We start from the raw sequence: 14520 nt of genomic DNA, 5'->3' as shown, positions 1-14520 counted from the left end.
TCCAGAAAGATTAATGGGTATAACATTGGCTGACCAGTTTCCATAAAACTGTAGTAGCATAGAATCACCTAGATTAAGAACTAGGTTTAAATCCTGGACGGCCTAGTAATACCAGTGCTTAATTAAAAATTCCGTAGCATTGATTTGATGAAGAAAAACGTCATGGTATGACTGCAACTTTCCCTTCCAGTTGTTATTGGACACGTTAATGGAGGGATGTCCTACATAGGCTTTGGCAGTCAGAAGGCCAGTTCTCAAATTAAAATGAAGTTTCAAATCTGAGCATAGGGACAAAATAATTTACTTGAAGGGTAACAAAGGAGGTTCTTGCCTAAAAATAAATGTGATAGATTTGGCTTCAATGTTAGGCGGCACTTCTTTATAATTTTTGTAAACCTGAAATCTTTCATAATTCACACAGATATAAATGCTAGTCACTTGAAAAATGGGTACTGTATTTTATTTTACATTCTCAATGTCTAGCACCTGTTTCTTGGTATGTAAACAATCTATTTAACTGTTTTTGAAAGAGCAGACTAAAAATATTTTGTCAATGTGTGTGTGTGTGTGTGTGTGTATGTGTGTGTGTGGTGTATGCATGTGTGGTATATGTGTACATATGTGGGCAAATGCAGAGGCCACAGGAGGACATTGGGTGTCATGTTCTATCTTTTGAGACAGGACTTCTCATTGAATGTGGGGCTAGGCTGACAGTCATCAAGCCCCATTCTCTCTCTCTCTCTCTCTCTCTCTCTCTCTCTCTCTCTCTCTCTCTCTCTCTCTCTCTCTCTCTGTCTCTCTCCAGAGCATTGGGGCTATAGTTCCTCATGCTTATGAAGCAAGTGCTGATACACACTGAACTCTTGCTCCTAATCCAAGTTGTGAATTTTTGACAGAGTCGCAGAATGTGATGTCTTGCTGTGCACACCCTTCCAATAACGAGATAAGTCCGCCACTTCCAACAAGCAAGCAGTCAAAGCCAGGCTGCATTTGGGGAGTGTGGCTCTAATCCTGAAAACCAGCGAAACTTTAATGATACAACATTATAAATTTCTAGTTCTCTTTGAAATATCAAAGGCGTGGTTCCATGATTCACAGACTCCTGTGATGACAATTCCTGGGACACAGGAATAGCTGATCTTATTACACAACACTTCTTCACCGGATGATACCTTTAATAAGTGTGAATAGGGGACTAGGAGTAACGGTGCGTGCCTGTAATCTAAACACTAGGGCGACTGAGGCAGGAGGATTAGGAGATTAAGGCCAGTCTAGGTTACATAGTTTGTAGCTAGTTTGGGCTATAAAGTAAGACTCTGTCTTTAAAAATGGGACTGGCTGCATTGCTGCTGTCATATCCCAGATCCTAGAATCCCTAACAAAGCACGATCAACCACCTCGCCTCAATTGGCCAACTCAAGAGACAATTTAGTAGAGAAATGTAATAAAAGGAGATTTGATTGATGTCTCACTAGGAGAAGAACAAAGAGGTGACACCTCCAAGTCCGTCTCTGAGGTTCTACCATGAGATTTAGGGTTTTTTTTTTAAAGATTTATTATATTTCCAATGTTCTGACTGCATGTATGCCTGCACACCAGACCTCATTATAAATGGTTGTGAGACACCATGTGGTTGCTGGGAATTGAACTCAGGACCTCTGGAAGAGCAGTCAGTGCTCTTAACCACTAAGCCATCTCTCCAGCCCCGAGATTTAGGTCTAAATGGAAGGCAGCAGCTGTGTCTGACTAATCAGTCCTGGTCAGGATGCGGCCCTGCCCATGATCACCATTTTTTCTTCAGTTCCTTCCAATAAGGTGGTCTGCAAAGGTGAAATCTCTTCTGGGGAGACACGCTGCTTGTCTGGTTGACACCAGGCTATAAACCTTTTTCTTCTCCCTAAATAAGATTCCTGGAGAAATTTCAGTTTGCCTCAAGAGCTTGATAGCCAAGGAGTAACAAGTGTTCTTAGATTGTCTTCATTGTACCCCCTCTTTGAGGTCACAAGCTGCATTCATGCATGGGGGCATTCCATTGTTCATGAACTCAGCCTGACTTCAGTGTCTTGCTTCCTAGCCTGGCCTAAGGGACGATGCCCAGCTCTGCTGCAGTTTGAATCTGGAGTATCCTCCTAAGGCCCATGTTGTAGAGGGCTTGTCCTTCAGCTGATGTGGTTTTTGAGAAGTGGTGGTGCTCTTAAGGGGTTGGATCTACTGGAAGGAAGTTAGGCCATTTGGAGGCTTGCCTTGGAGGGGGATATTCAGACCCTTCATCTTCCTTTTAGGTGCTGTCATGATTTGAATATGCTTGTCCCAGGAAGTGGCACTATTTGGAGGTGTGACCTTATTGGAGTGGGTGTGTCACCGTGGCCATGGGCTTAAGACCCTTGTCCTAGCTTCCTAGAAGTCAGTCTTCCACTAGCAGCCTTAAGATGAAGATGTAGAACTCTCAGCTCCTCCTGTGCTATGCCTGCCTGGATGCTGCCATGTTCCTGCCTTGATGATAACAGACTGAACATCTAAACCTGTATACCAGCCCCAATTAAATGTTGTCCTTGTAAGACTTGCCTTGGTCATGGTGTCTGTTCACAGCGGTAAAACCCTAACAAGACAGGTGCCATAAGTGGTTTTTCCTCTGCCACATCTTCTAACGATGATGTTGTCTGTCATCAAAAGCCCAGAGCAGTGAGATCACCTCATGGTAGACAGATACCACTGTAACTGTAAGCTAAACTAAAAGTTTCTTTCTTAACAGCTAATTTTCTCAATATTTTAAAGAATTAAGTAATTAATATTTTTTAGAGTAGTGAACATCGAGTAATTATTTTTTTTCTTTTTTACAATAGTGAAGAGCTGAGCGGCAGGGCCCGTCAGGATTGGAAGACAGCGTTGGGTGCATTGCATCGACTTCAACAAGCTAAAAATCTAACCATGAGCTTAATTGTTTCTTCCAGCCCAGCATAAAGAGAAAGCATGACCCTAGACGTGGAGTGAATGGAGTGTGCAGGTTCCTACGAGTTCACTGCGGCTCCAGTGGGGATTGGGCAGGCTCCAAGCACTAAATAACCCTAATGATATCAGGTAGGGGCTCACCAGGGAGCTGTTTGAGAGTTTGTCAGGGCATATTAAAATACAATACATCCCCATAATCCAAAATGGAACATCAGTCCATCTGTCCATACATTCTTTCCTGATATTAAATTAGTCCAGGGGCTTTTAAAAATTACATCATCTACTCAGACCCCCTTCTTTAGCGAATGGAAATGTGGTGAGAATGGAGAGAAAATCAGAATAACGCACGCTGGTGGAAGTTCCATAATTGAAATCATTATTGCTTCAGACACCAGTGCTTTAATCAGCAGAATCATAAATCAATGCTTCTCACATGTGAAGGTTGAAAAATAAAGGGATGTTAAACAAATTGCTCCTCTTAAAAGGCATGATGCAATTGGAAGCCACTGGAAATGGATAAAAAAGTGCTTTCTGAAGGGACACGTCGCTCTAGCATTTTATCTTCCACTTAATTAAAAAAAATATATTACCTGGTCCTTTCTTAGAAATTACATATTGGAGGTCTATAATGGCTGAGCCTTTAACCCATTTAAAAAATTTACTCCTAGGAACAGTTAATATTTGACGTTTAATTGCTTTTACTTGTTGGAGAAGAAAATATGTTTCTTTCCTTCCTTTCTTTCTTGATTGACTTTTCCAAAAATCACCTTGTGGGCTGTGAAGATGGCAGGAGAAATTGACTTTAAGAAATACTCAGTACAGACATATGTGTAGGCAGACATATTGTGTGTGTGTAGGACTTCTCTGTGAGAGGGTCTGGTAGTTCTCTCTGCACAACTCTGATGTGGAGGTGAGATTATCTCCAGTGAATGGTCCAGGTGCTGAGGAGAGGTCTAGAAAGTGTATGTGTGTGCACAGGGTTACCCATGTAGTAAATCAAGGGCATCCTTATCCCATCCACCATGGCCAAATTGCGTGTTTCTAGACATATTTTTTGGTAGGTGTAAGGGGATCAGTGGAGCCAGGACAGACTGCCATGTTGGTGTAGCTAATTCTCACAAGCTACTAGCCAGCACCTGATTCTGAGACATTCACCATATTATCTGTGTGTGTGCATGTACACACACACACACACACACACACACACACACACACACACACACACACACACAAAGGCAAGACTTGTGCCTTTCCTGAGAGTGCTTCATGGTGATGAACCTAAAAGAGCTGCCGAATGAACTGTATCAGTCATATTGACTTGGAAGAGAATCTAATCAGAGTCTTTGCAGAGGTGAGCATGAAGGTTGGGCTTCTTCTAGAACAATGCCTGTGTAGACTTTGTGTGAATGTGCTGGCCTTGGTGTCCAAAGGAGGAAAGAAACCATTTATTTGATTTCCACAAGTCAAAAGATTTCCATGTCTGTGCTGTTTGCTTTCCTCCTTTTCCAGGCAGTAAATTTAGCACCATAGAGCAAAGTGCTTGCGCTTTCTTTTCTTTTTCTGTCATCCTTTCCCAAAGCTGGTTATTAGCGGAGGCTCTTGAAAAGCTGCTCAAACCAACTGCTTCTCCACATTATCCCTCCGGAGCTCGGGTGACAGGCCTCATCAGGTTTCACCTTCTGTGGCTTGTGGTCACATATGGGCTGGGCCTCCTCCACCTCACAGGAAAATATTTGTGTGTTGGTCTCATCAGGTTCCTTTTCTCCTAGGACTGGTCCTGCCTGCTCCATCTACGCACTGTTGGTTAACAGTGGACCCTCTGACTCTCATGAGGATGATCGGACATGTGACAGAAGACCAGGAGTCCGGGAGGCTGCCCTTTCCTGCTTTAACTTTGTTCTGTCAGAATTGATAAGGTTAGCAACTGTAGAATCAGAGCATGTGGTGAGGGAGAAGGGGAGAAGGAGGAGGAGGCAGAGAGGGAGAGAGAGAGAGAGAGAGAGAGAGACAGACAGACAGACAGATAGACACACACACATACACAGAGAGAGAGAGAGAGAGAGAGAGAGAGAGAGAGAGAGAGAGAGAGAGAGAGAGAGAGAGACGCTGGAGAAAGTCATTATTTAGGTGTCCTCTTGTTTATTCTCCATCTCAAGCTCCAGTCATCCTTCTGAACCTCCCGCCCCCATCCCTGGGCTAGGATTACAGCCTGGAAAGGCCACACCTGGGCTTTTCCTGAGGGATCTGAACTGAGGTTCTCATGCTCGCCCAGCAGGCATTCTGATCCACTGAGCCGCCTCCCCATCCCTGAGCTGTTTCTGAGATGGGTTGGTACAAGGCTGGGAGAAGGCTCCAGGGAGGAACCTGGTTTGGGACCTGAGAATGGAAATCTACATGATTTACATGGATAGGAGACACACAGAAGCCAAGGGTCACCTTTCAAAAAAGTTGTTGTTTTTCCTTTCTTACTCCTTTTCTCTTCTTTTCTGTTTCCTTTTTGCTCATCAATACTAATTCTTATTGTCTAATGAAGAAGAGTGACAAGGTCATGCCATATTGCTGTCGTAGGGACTGTTGTCAAACCCAAGGACTACACTAATGGCTGCCTCCCCCATCCCTTCCCTCCCCAACCCCTGGGTCTCTTCTGTCTTAGGCTGACCTTAAACTGTCTGTAGCCAAGAACATCCTAATGTACTGGTACAAAGAGTGCGTGACTGTACTCTTATGTCCAATTTATGCAAGGATGTGGAACGAACCCAGGACTTCATGCATGCAAGACAAGCAGTTCGTAAACTCGAGCTGCGTCCCCAGCCCTTAAATCTTTATAAAAACATGGTTTTGAGCTACCTATGATCTGATGATAATAAGATTATATAATAATCATGTGGAAAAAAGTAAACAGAAGAGCTTATATCCAGGGAAAATAGGCAAATTTGTAAGGGCTTATCTGCAACTAATTAACAAAACGTCCAGTGGTATCAGGAGCTAGGCTTAAAGCTTTCCTGTGCATGAGATGTAGGCGCTGTGTGAATAATCTTCAGCCAAGAGGATCTAATTGATATTCTGCCAGTTTAAGGGAGGCCCGAAGAAACAACTCTTACATAGCGAGGTCCAAAGGTCACAGAAAGGAAAGCATCTAGATCCATTTGAGACTTTTATCTTGGACTGGGGCCCAGAACAGTGTTTTTAAAAACTTGTTTTATGTGAGAACGTATCTGGAAATATTAGTGGAATTTGTGGCCACTTTCTCCAGAAAAACACATCCATCAATAACATTTTGGTGTATCTGTTTACTTTAAGATTTGCCCTATAAGTTTTCTTTTATCTTTACATACATACAAGCATACATCTATCTATCTATCTATCTATCTATCTATCTATCTATCTATCATTAATCTTACCAACCAATCTAACATCTATCTATTTGTATGGAATGTAACACACACACACACACACACACACACACACACACACACACACAGAGAGAGAAAGAGAGAGAGAGAGAGAAAGAGAGAGAGAGAGAGAGAGAGAGAGAGAGAGAGAGAGAGAGAGAGAGAGAGAGTCCTTTTCCTAGTGCTCCAAGCATAGACACAGTTTCTTCAGAACGCATTTCACCCTTGGATGGATGGCTGAGACTATAAAGTAATGATTCTGAATAATTTAGGCTTCCCCTCCCCCTGTCTCTGAGACAGGGTTTTTCAGTGTATCCCTGAGTGTCCGGGAACTCACTCTGTAGACCAGGCTAGCCTACAACTCACAGATGACCGCCTGCCTCTGGCCCCCACATGCTGTGATTAAAGGCGTGCACCACGATTGCTCAGCGTGTTTCAGTACTTTCAATTATGTCATGTTTTTAAACTTTAATTCCTATTTATTTATTTATTTATTTATTTATTTATTTATTTATTTATTTATGTGTCACACATGCACACACACACATACACACACACATACACCACTGTTCATGTGTAAATCAAAGCAGTCAGTTGTCTCGTGTGGGTTCCAGGGGTAAAACTCAGTCTGTGAGGCTTTATGTTGAACCGTGTAGCTGGTGGGCTAGCTATCCATCTGCCCTTCAGCATTCTGTTTAACGTGACACTTTGTTCTTGTAGATTTCGATTTCCAGTTAAAACCCGCCATCGGGTGTTCAGCAGGACAGTGAAAGAACGCCTGGCACACTGAACCAACAGTCAGAGGTTGAACCTACCAGCAAAGCTGACTCTGATGGACAAACGCTTCCTAGGGTGAGTGGGCAGGATTAAGAGCTGCTCTTGTTGGTACATGGCGAAAGGTAGTGTTGTTCCATTCGTATGTCGTAAGTGCACGTGTGTAAGACATAACAGTCCTGGATGACACAATGGGGCAGATTATGTCTGTGTGTGAGTCTCCATGAGGATTTGGAGGCACAGGGCTCTGGAAGTAGCCTGCCAACTCTCGTTCCCGTGCCTCTGATGAGATTATGCCCACCCCATGACTACTCCGTCTCACAATATTTTTATCATCTGGAAGATGGAAATTATTTTTGCTATTTCCATTTTCTGAAATTGAAAAATAAAAAATACCTCTCAGGTGAAATCCCTGAAGACACCAAGTGCTCTCTCCCTATCATGCTTAGAGGTCACTGGGCTACCATCATCGTCTACCCCAGAAACGTCTCCCCTAGCCGTGCTCTCTGCCTCTGCTACGAAAGATGGCAAAAATTATGAGCACTCATGCATCTGGTCAATTACACAATGCTCCACCAGCAAGGGAAATTCCTTCCCCACTTCAGGTGGTGCACAGTTATGCCCCGGAGCCCAGGACGGACATGCCTTGTAACTTTTTAACCTAGTTAGTGTAACTGCCAATATTATTCCCGTTCATATAAATGTCTAATCCTTTCTTGAATCTTGCTAGACTATTTCCCTCAATAATATCCTGCAGCAGTGAATTCCAAAGGTGCATTATACGCTGCTTTAAAAATATTTCCTTTATTCGTTTTAAATTTGTTGCCTTTTAACATCGCAATGTGGCCAGCGCTCTTGACTTAAGTGGAACAGGATAAAGACAGGGCTCCACGTCTCCCTGGCACTTTCTTACCTATTACTAAACCCCATCTTCTCTCGCTATTTTCTGTCTTGTCACTTATAATAGTGATTAAGCGAGATGATTTGACTAAGTGGTTTTATGCTACCTGGGACACAGAGCAGGCATTGGCCCAAAAGCTGTTCTTGATACTCAGTGTGATTTATTAAATAAATATTTACCCAGTACCTATTTGTGTAGGAACTGTTTCAATTTTGGAGAGACAGCTTTGAATAAGACTAGGCCATTGTTCAGAAGGACCTGACTTTTCTTGAGAGGAAATGGGCAGTAACATAGTGTGTAAATTATAAGGTGCCATTTCAGGGTCAAAAAAGATCTATCCATCCTCCACATCCTCAAAGTCTACCCGACTTGGCCTGGTTTCTTGCTGGTTTTTTCCCCCTTCTAAAATCTGTAGCACTACAATTATTTACATAGCATCTACATTGCATTAAGTATAACTATCTGCAAATCATTAACGTGCACGCAAGCATGTGCATACATTATATCAAGTTCCATATCATGCAATTGAAGGGACTTGAACATCGTGTGAGTTCAGGGTCCTTGGGTAAGGGGTGTTTTTTTGAACAGGGGGTAGTTGGGTCGGGCCACCTCTCAGACGTCTATGTGACATCCCAGAAGAAGTCTCTGTGGCTCTGTGTTTTTTGTTAAGTATGTGAATGAACCAAGACTAAGAAAGGTCATTTTAGTAACCTTGTCACACTAGGTCTGGAAGGAACAATTCTCTAATGCTTCTCATAACTCCCAAGCGTGTTGGAGTAGATGAAGGAAGGCATTTAGCCAGAAAGATTCCAGTTGCAAAACCTAAGGTGCTCTATCTAAGCAGCTAGGTGACCTTGGGCTGGTCCTCTTATTGCTTGCACCCAAATCATTCTTCTTCATAAAAATAAGAAGAAAGTTTTCTTCTTTCTTGGGACTTTAAGTATTTAGGTACCGTTATCTGAAGTTCTCTCTCTCTCTCTCTCTCTCTCTCTCTCTCTCTCTTTCTCTCTCATCTTCTTTCTACAGTCCAGTCATTATCTGCTTCCCTGTCCACCTTCTGACAGTTCCTCATCCCACTCCTCCTCCTCTGTCTCCAAGAGGATGTTCCCACCCCGCCAGGCCTCCCCACTCCCTGGGGCCTTGGAAGTTCTTTGAAAACTGCCAAATGATGTAAATGCTGTAGAACTTTGGACTTCATTTTATTTAAAAAAAATTGTTTCTAGATAAGGTCCTGAGCAGTCCAGGCTGGCCTTAAGTTCATTAAAAAGTTGGGGATGACCTTGAACGCCTGATTCTCCACATCTGCCTCTCAAGTGCTGGGATGACAGGCGTGCGCCTCCATGTCCCTTTATATAGTGCTGGGAGTCAATGCCAGGACTTCCTGCATTCTAGTCAAACACTTTCCAGACCAAGGTACATCCTGCGACTAAGAGATCTGGTTATCCTTGCAATCGTTCTTACACAGGATTTACTTCAGCCATGTGCCAAAAGCCACGCCCACAGCTGCACCAACTATCTGGTCTTTGATTCTTTCTTGTTTTCTCTGTGCTTTCTCAGTTCCCTAACTTATCCCTGCTTCTACTGACCGCCCATCAATGGCTCCTTGAAAGTGTCCGCCCTCAGCCCTAGCTTTTGCATCTTCCTGAGCTTGTGATCTGTTTCTTAAGGATTTCAAAGATGGAGTCACACGGAGTTCTTACTCGTTGGCACTGAAGGTGATTGCTTGCTTTTACTTTAGTTAATGCTTCTTCATCTGGGGTCAGATTATCCTGCCGTCTACACATAAAGGCAGAGTCCTTGCCTGAATTTCTGAGTCAATCCCTCCCTAGAAACCACACTTTGACCCAATTACCTGTCTTTAGCTTTCCCAGGACTACATTCCAATGTGATATGTATACACCACTTCCTTGTGTAGCCTCTCACGATTCTTTCTACTTGTTCCTTAATGTAACCCCCGTCCCCCCCTTACAGAGGGAATTTGAAGTAGAGTCATGTACCACCCCACATAATCATGTATTTAAAAGGCATCTCAATAAATTATTAGGATTGTTTACACGCATGGTTCGAATTTACTGGCAAATTGCTCGGGCCTTGGTTTGAGGATGTAGCTGCCGGCCAGGCTCCTTCTGGGTGAAAGTCTGAAATAGGAGAGGTTGCCCTTTAGTGTCGTTCACCAGCACTTCCTCTGCCTGGTTCCTGGCCTTTCAACACTTCCCTCCTTTCCCTGCCCTGAATAACTCGGAGGGGCTGACAGGCCTTTTGCACCTTCATGTGAAGACATTTTGTGGGTCTCTTTCCAGATCCACCCCTAACCAAGGTGAGGTGCGCAAAGAAATAAATCTTCAATGGTATAATTTTAGATGCTCTGGCAGCTGGAGAGGGCAGCTATTTTGAGCTGTAGGGCTTTCTCCTTGACCCGAGGCGACACGGTTTTGCCTGTTGCTAGAGTAGCCAGCCAACCCTGCAGAGTGTCCTTTTAGCCGCATGCTTGCAGATTCTGGGGTAGCTTCTTCATGCCCTCTACTGAGGTCCGCGCTCATCCAGAATTTTGTGTCCTCGCCTCGTGCAGGGACAAGCGTCTGTTGACAGGTGCTGATGTAGGCTCGTTGCAGCGTAACACTCCAGCACAGTCTCTGGAGTCACTCTAGATGGAGCAGACCCCTCCATGCAGAAGATGGGGGAAAACTGATGGTCCAGTTTCTGTGTGTTCCCCAGTCTCCATGGTTTATCAGCTGCTTGGCCACCCTGGTATGAGTCACCTCTACTTGGATCCAGGCAGGTCTCCAGACCACAGTGTCTCTGCCTCACCACCTACACTGCCTGGCTGGAGGCTGTGTGTGTTCATGATGTCTCTTCTGACCACCCTGCTTGCTGTCCTCCGCAGGCTCCTTCCTGAAGCAGCTGCTATCTGCAGACCTCCTGGACTGCCCTGGGAAGGGAGTGGGAGCTCCTGCCACAGATGGGCGGAACATCGGCAAGAAGGGTTAAAGGTGGCCAAAAATAACAGTGCCTTCCAGATGAGGTGACCTCAGAGCCAAGAGCATCATGGGGTAGAGTATCTTGTTCTTAGTTTTATGACCTAAAAAGTACACAGAAGATGCAAAGATACTACAGAGAGAAGGAACAAAGTCTGCAGGGAACAGGGAAAGGCGATTAGCTATCGTATTTTTTTAATTGAATTTTGTCGCGCATGAACGCAAAGGAAAACATGGCCTTTTAATACATGTTTGAAGAGAGACCTAGCTATGTAAATAGATAAATGATAGATAAGTAGATAGGTGATAGATGATCAATAGATAGACAGGAAAGTAGGTAGATAGAACAGATGATAGATAGACAAAACAAAGCGCACTAGAAGAGCAAAAGAAGAGAAAGGTAGAGAAAAGGCTGCCTTCCTTCGTTTGCTATTGAAACAAACCTAATAAATCCTCATTGAGAATCAAATATGTGTGGTCCTATTACCTTTCTGTACAACGTGCCACCCTAAAACTTACTAATATAAAAACACGACCTTCACTGTATCACAACCAGTCACGGTTCTGAGGGTCGCCTGGGAGGAGCCGGGTGGTCTCAGAGGCTTTCCTGACACTAAGGCTGGCAGGTAGCTAAGGCTGACTTTTCTATGGCTCCCTTTTGTACTTTCTGGTGCATGATGCTGGCCAGCGATTGTTGTTCCCTCAGATGGGGGAATGCCCGAACAGGGTCATTCCGTGCAGTCTGAGTTGCACCTACCATCTCGTTGTTATCCTTCTTGCAGCTGCTCAGTGGTCAAAGAGTGAATGTCCCAGGACAAGGTAGAAACATAATCATGGTGTAGCTGAGTTGGCTTTACCACTCACGAGGCCAGCTCAGGTTCAAGAGGTGGACACAGAGATGCGTCTCTGGAGTTTCAAAATGTTACGGCACCTGTAAACATCTTAAACCTTCCAAGACATTTAACCAAACCAGGATGTCAACTGACCTGATGCCAATTTTCTAAGAGCATGTGTCTAGCTGAAGCTATAAAAAATCAGTAAAGGACCGGGAATGTAGTCCACTAGTACAGCACTTGCCCTACGTACAAGGAGCACTACCTCTGCAAAGAAAGTAACCAAGGGTATGTTCTGTGGGAAGGAATAAAATATCTACAGGCCAGGGCTATGCGGCAGCGGATGAGTGTAGCTAAGGAATACGCTCGAAGAACTGTGTGCTGTGGTGCACACCTATAATCACAGCATGGTGTGTGTGTGTGTGTGTGTGTGTGTGTGTGTGTGTGTGTGTGTGTGTGTGTGGTCAGACTGGGCCTTATAGAGCAAAACTCTGACTTGAAGCAAACAAACAAAGAAACAATAATGCGACAAATGCAACAAACAAAACCTCCCAACCTTTGCATAGGTAGAGATCATAGGCCCAAAGCCATAAGGAAGGCCTATGGCCACTTCCTACCGTTGGAGAGACTTGAAAAGGCCAACTGAAGGACACTGAGACGTAATGTCTAGCATCTTTAAAAGGAAGAGTGGGTGTTTTTGCCAGCCATGCTCAGGCCTGCACTCTTGCTTGCAGTAACTTTGCTGTTTGTTCCGGCCTTCTGCTGCCCCGCCTCACCTGGCTCCGCCAGCTGTTCTGTGTTTTGAGCACATTGTTCTGCTCTGGTTGTAAAACTCTTCCCGCTCCCTGAGTGTTCTGAAGTGGAGGCTGTCCTTTATTGTATGAGGACCAGCCTTCTCTCTCTCTGCTTACTGAAGAACAGTGGGCATCTCCCAGTCCTTTCATGTCTCATTCCTCAAGCTCATCGCTTGCAATATCTATTTTTACTTTGCTTCCCCGCTTGGTGACCCCTGTCTCTTGTTCTCTAGAATCCTGTCTTGTTTTCCGCATGTCTCACGCTTTTCCTCTCTGCTCTGATCTGTCTTAACCTAGCAGCTAGTGGCCTGCCAATCACAGGACATCAGCATGCGCAGAGCCCAGCATCTTCTCCAGGTTCAGCTTTTACATCTTCCTTTGGAGGGCCTTCTCCGATCTCAGGACCGCAGGTGAGGTTCTATCTTTGGTAAGCATTTTCTCCGTCTAGTCACCACTAAAAGCACTTTTCATCTGGACCTTTAGTCTCTGAATACCAACCAGGGTGGAATTCACCTTTAATCCTCACAGAGGTTGAGTTTCTTTCCTCTTAGTACAAAGCCACATATATCCACTGTGGAGAATTTAGAACACACAGAAAAGCAAAATTATATTTGTGTGCACCATGACTACCCTTTGATGTGGGCCCTGCTTGATATGATGATTTTTATAGACAAAACCCAGCCGCACTTAGATGGGAAATACTTTCTTCTGGGCTGCTTGCTGGCTGGTAGAACCAGTTCCATGGAATGTCAGTGCCAGGCCCCAGCTGATTGGCACAGGGCTGGCTATCGCCCTGGTTGGGCGTGTGTCTGCTCTTTCTTTCAGATTCAATCAGATAGTGTCTGAGACTGAACCTATAATATCTCACTGAGGTAGGATTAGTCACTGTGCCTGGAAACTTAGCGCTTTGCTGGGGAAGGTGGTTTGTAGGAGAGAATGGAGGAAACTGTGAGACACTGAGGGAAAGTCAGAGTTAAAGGCAGCAGAACTCCACACACCTGGTCCCAGTGTTCTCGGTGACTTTTCTCAGGTGGCCTTGCCTCCGGATCTTGACTCTGTCCTTGAGCAGTGTCTATGAGATGCTGGTACCTGCATCTAACCATGCCTGCCCAAGAGGATTGCTTTTTGTATACTCCCTTTGCAATGAATAATAGACTTTCTCTGTGTATCATGTGATCATCCAGATTATAATTTTCAATATGGTAGGTCAAGTGCTGTGGGGGGAGGGACACTGCAGCTAATGTGAGCAGCTTGAGCTCTGGTTTGGAATAGCCCTGAGTTCACAGGCCCTTCCTCGTCTCCTTTGCTGTGTGATTCAGTCAGCCGATGAACACTATTTATCTCAGTATTTTCATCTGTAAAATGGGAAATCGCAAGAAATCTTAGAGTTCCTAGACTTAAACTTGCAATATAGCAGAGGGTGGCCTTACATTCCTGACTCTCCTGCCCTTATGCCGACGACGTGCTGGGTGATCTGACCTGGTGCCATTGTTAACAATCACAAACGGTTCTCTGTCAACAGTCTTCCTAATTTTAAAACACGACAGTAAGAATTCTTTCAGAGCTGAGCCTTTAGGCATTGGTACTCCTTGGGCTGAGGGACCCCCACCCTGAAACACTGGCCCAGAGATCATGAGCATGAAAAATGCCTAAGTGTGGTCCCGCATCACTGCTGCCTGTGGAGTGTCTGCTACCCAAGTCTCTGCCCTCCTTATCCCTGCCCTTTCTGTGGCTTTGGAGAAAGTGCATTTCCTTCCACGTCTGCGGTGTGATCTATACTCAACTTCCAACGAAACAAAGAAACTGTCACATCTGACCTCCGGAGCTCTTTCAGGTGAGATTTAAAACCACTCAGCTATGCCACTTTCCTGTCAGTTAGGCTCAGCGATAACACAGGGCCTA

At 44.6% G+C, this 14520-nt stretch overlaps 1 long non-coding RNA gene across 2 annotated transcripts; it reads left to right on the top strand.

The window, feature by feature from the left end:
• The first annotated feature begins 4722 nt into the window (after positions 1-4722).
• On the top strand, positions 4723-14055 carry LOC116891974. Of its 2 annotated transcripts, XR_004386885.1 has the most exons (4): positions 4723-4865; positions 7062-7193; positions 10901-11066; positions 12919-14055. It is a non-coding gene; the product is annotated as an uncharacterized LOC116891974 (long non-coding RNA). The 2 variants fall into 2 exon arrangements; XR_004386884.1 differs by lacking the exon at positions 12919-14055 and having other exon boundaries at positions 10901-11211.
• The last annotated feature ends 465 nt before the right edge of the window (positions 14056-14520 follow it).

Source organism: Rattus rattus, chromosome 2 (genome assembly GCF_011064425.1).
Source record: "Rattus rattus isolate New Zealand chromosome 2, Rrattus_CSIRO_v1, whole genome shotgun sequence".
Lineage (NCBI taxonomy): Eukaryota > Metazoa > Chordata > Mammalia > Rodentia > Muridae > Rattus > Rattus rattus.
Note: the sequence above shows the minus strand (reverse complement) of the source record. Positions and strands in the feature narration are given on the sequence as shown.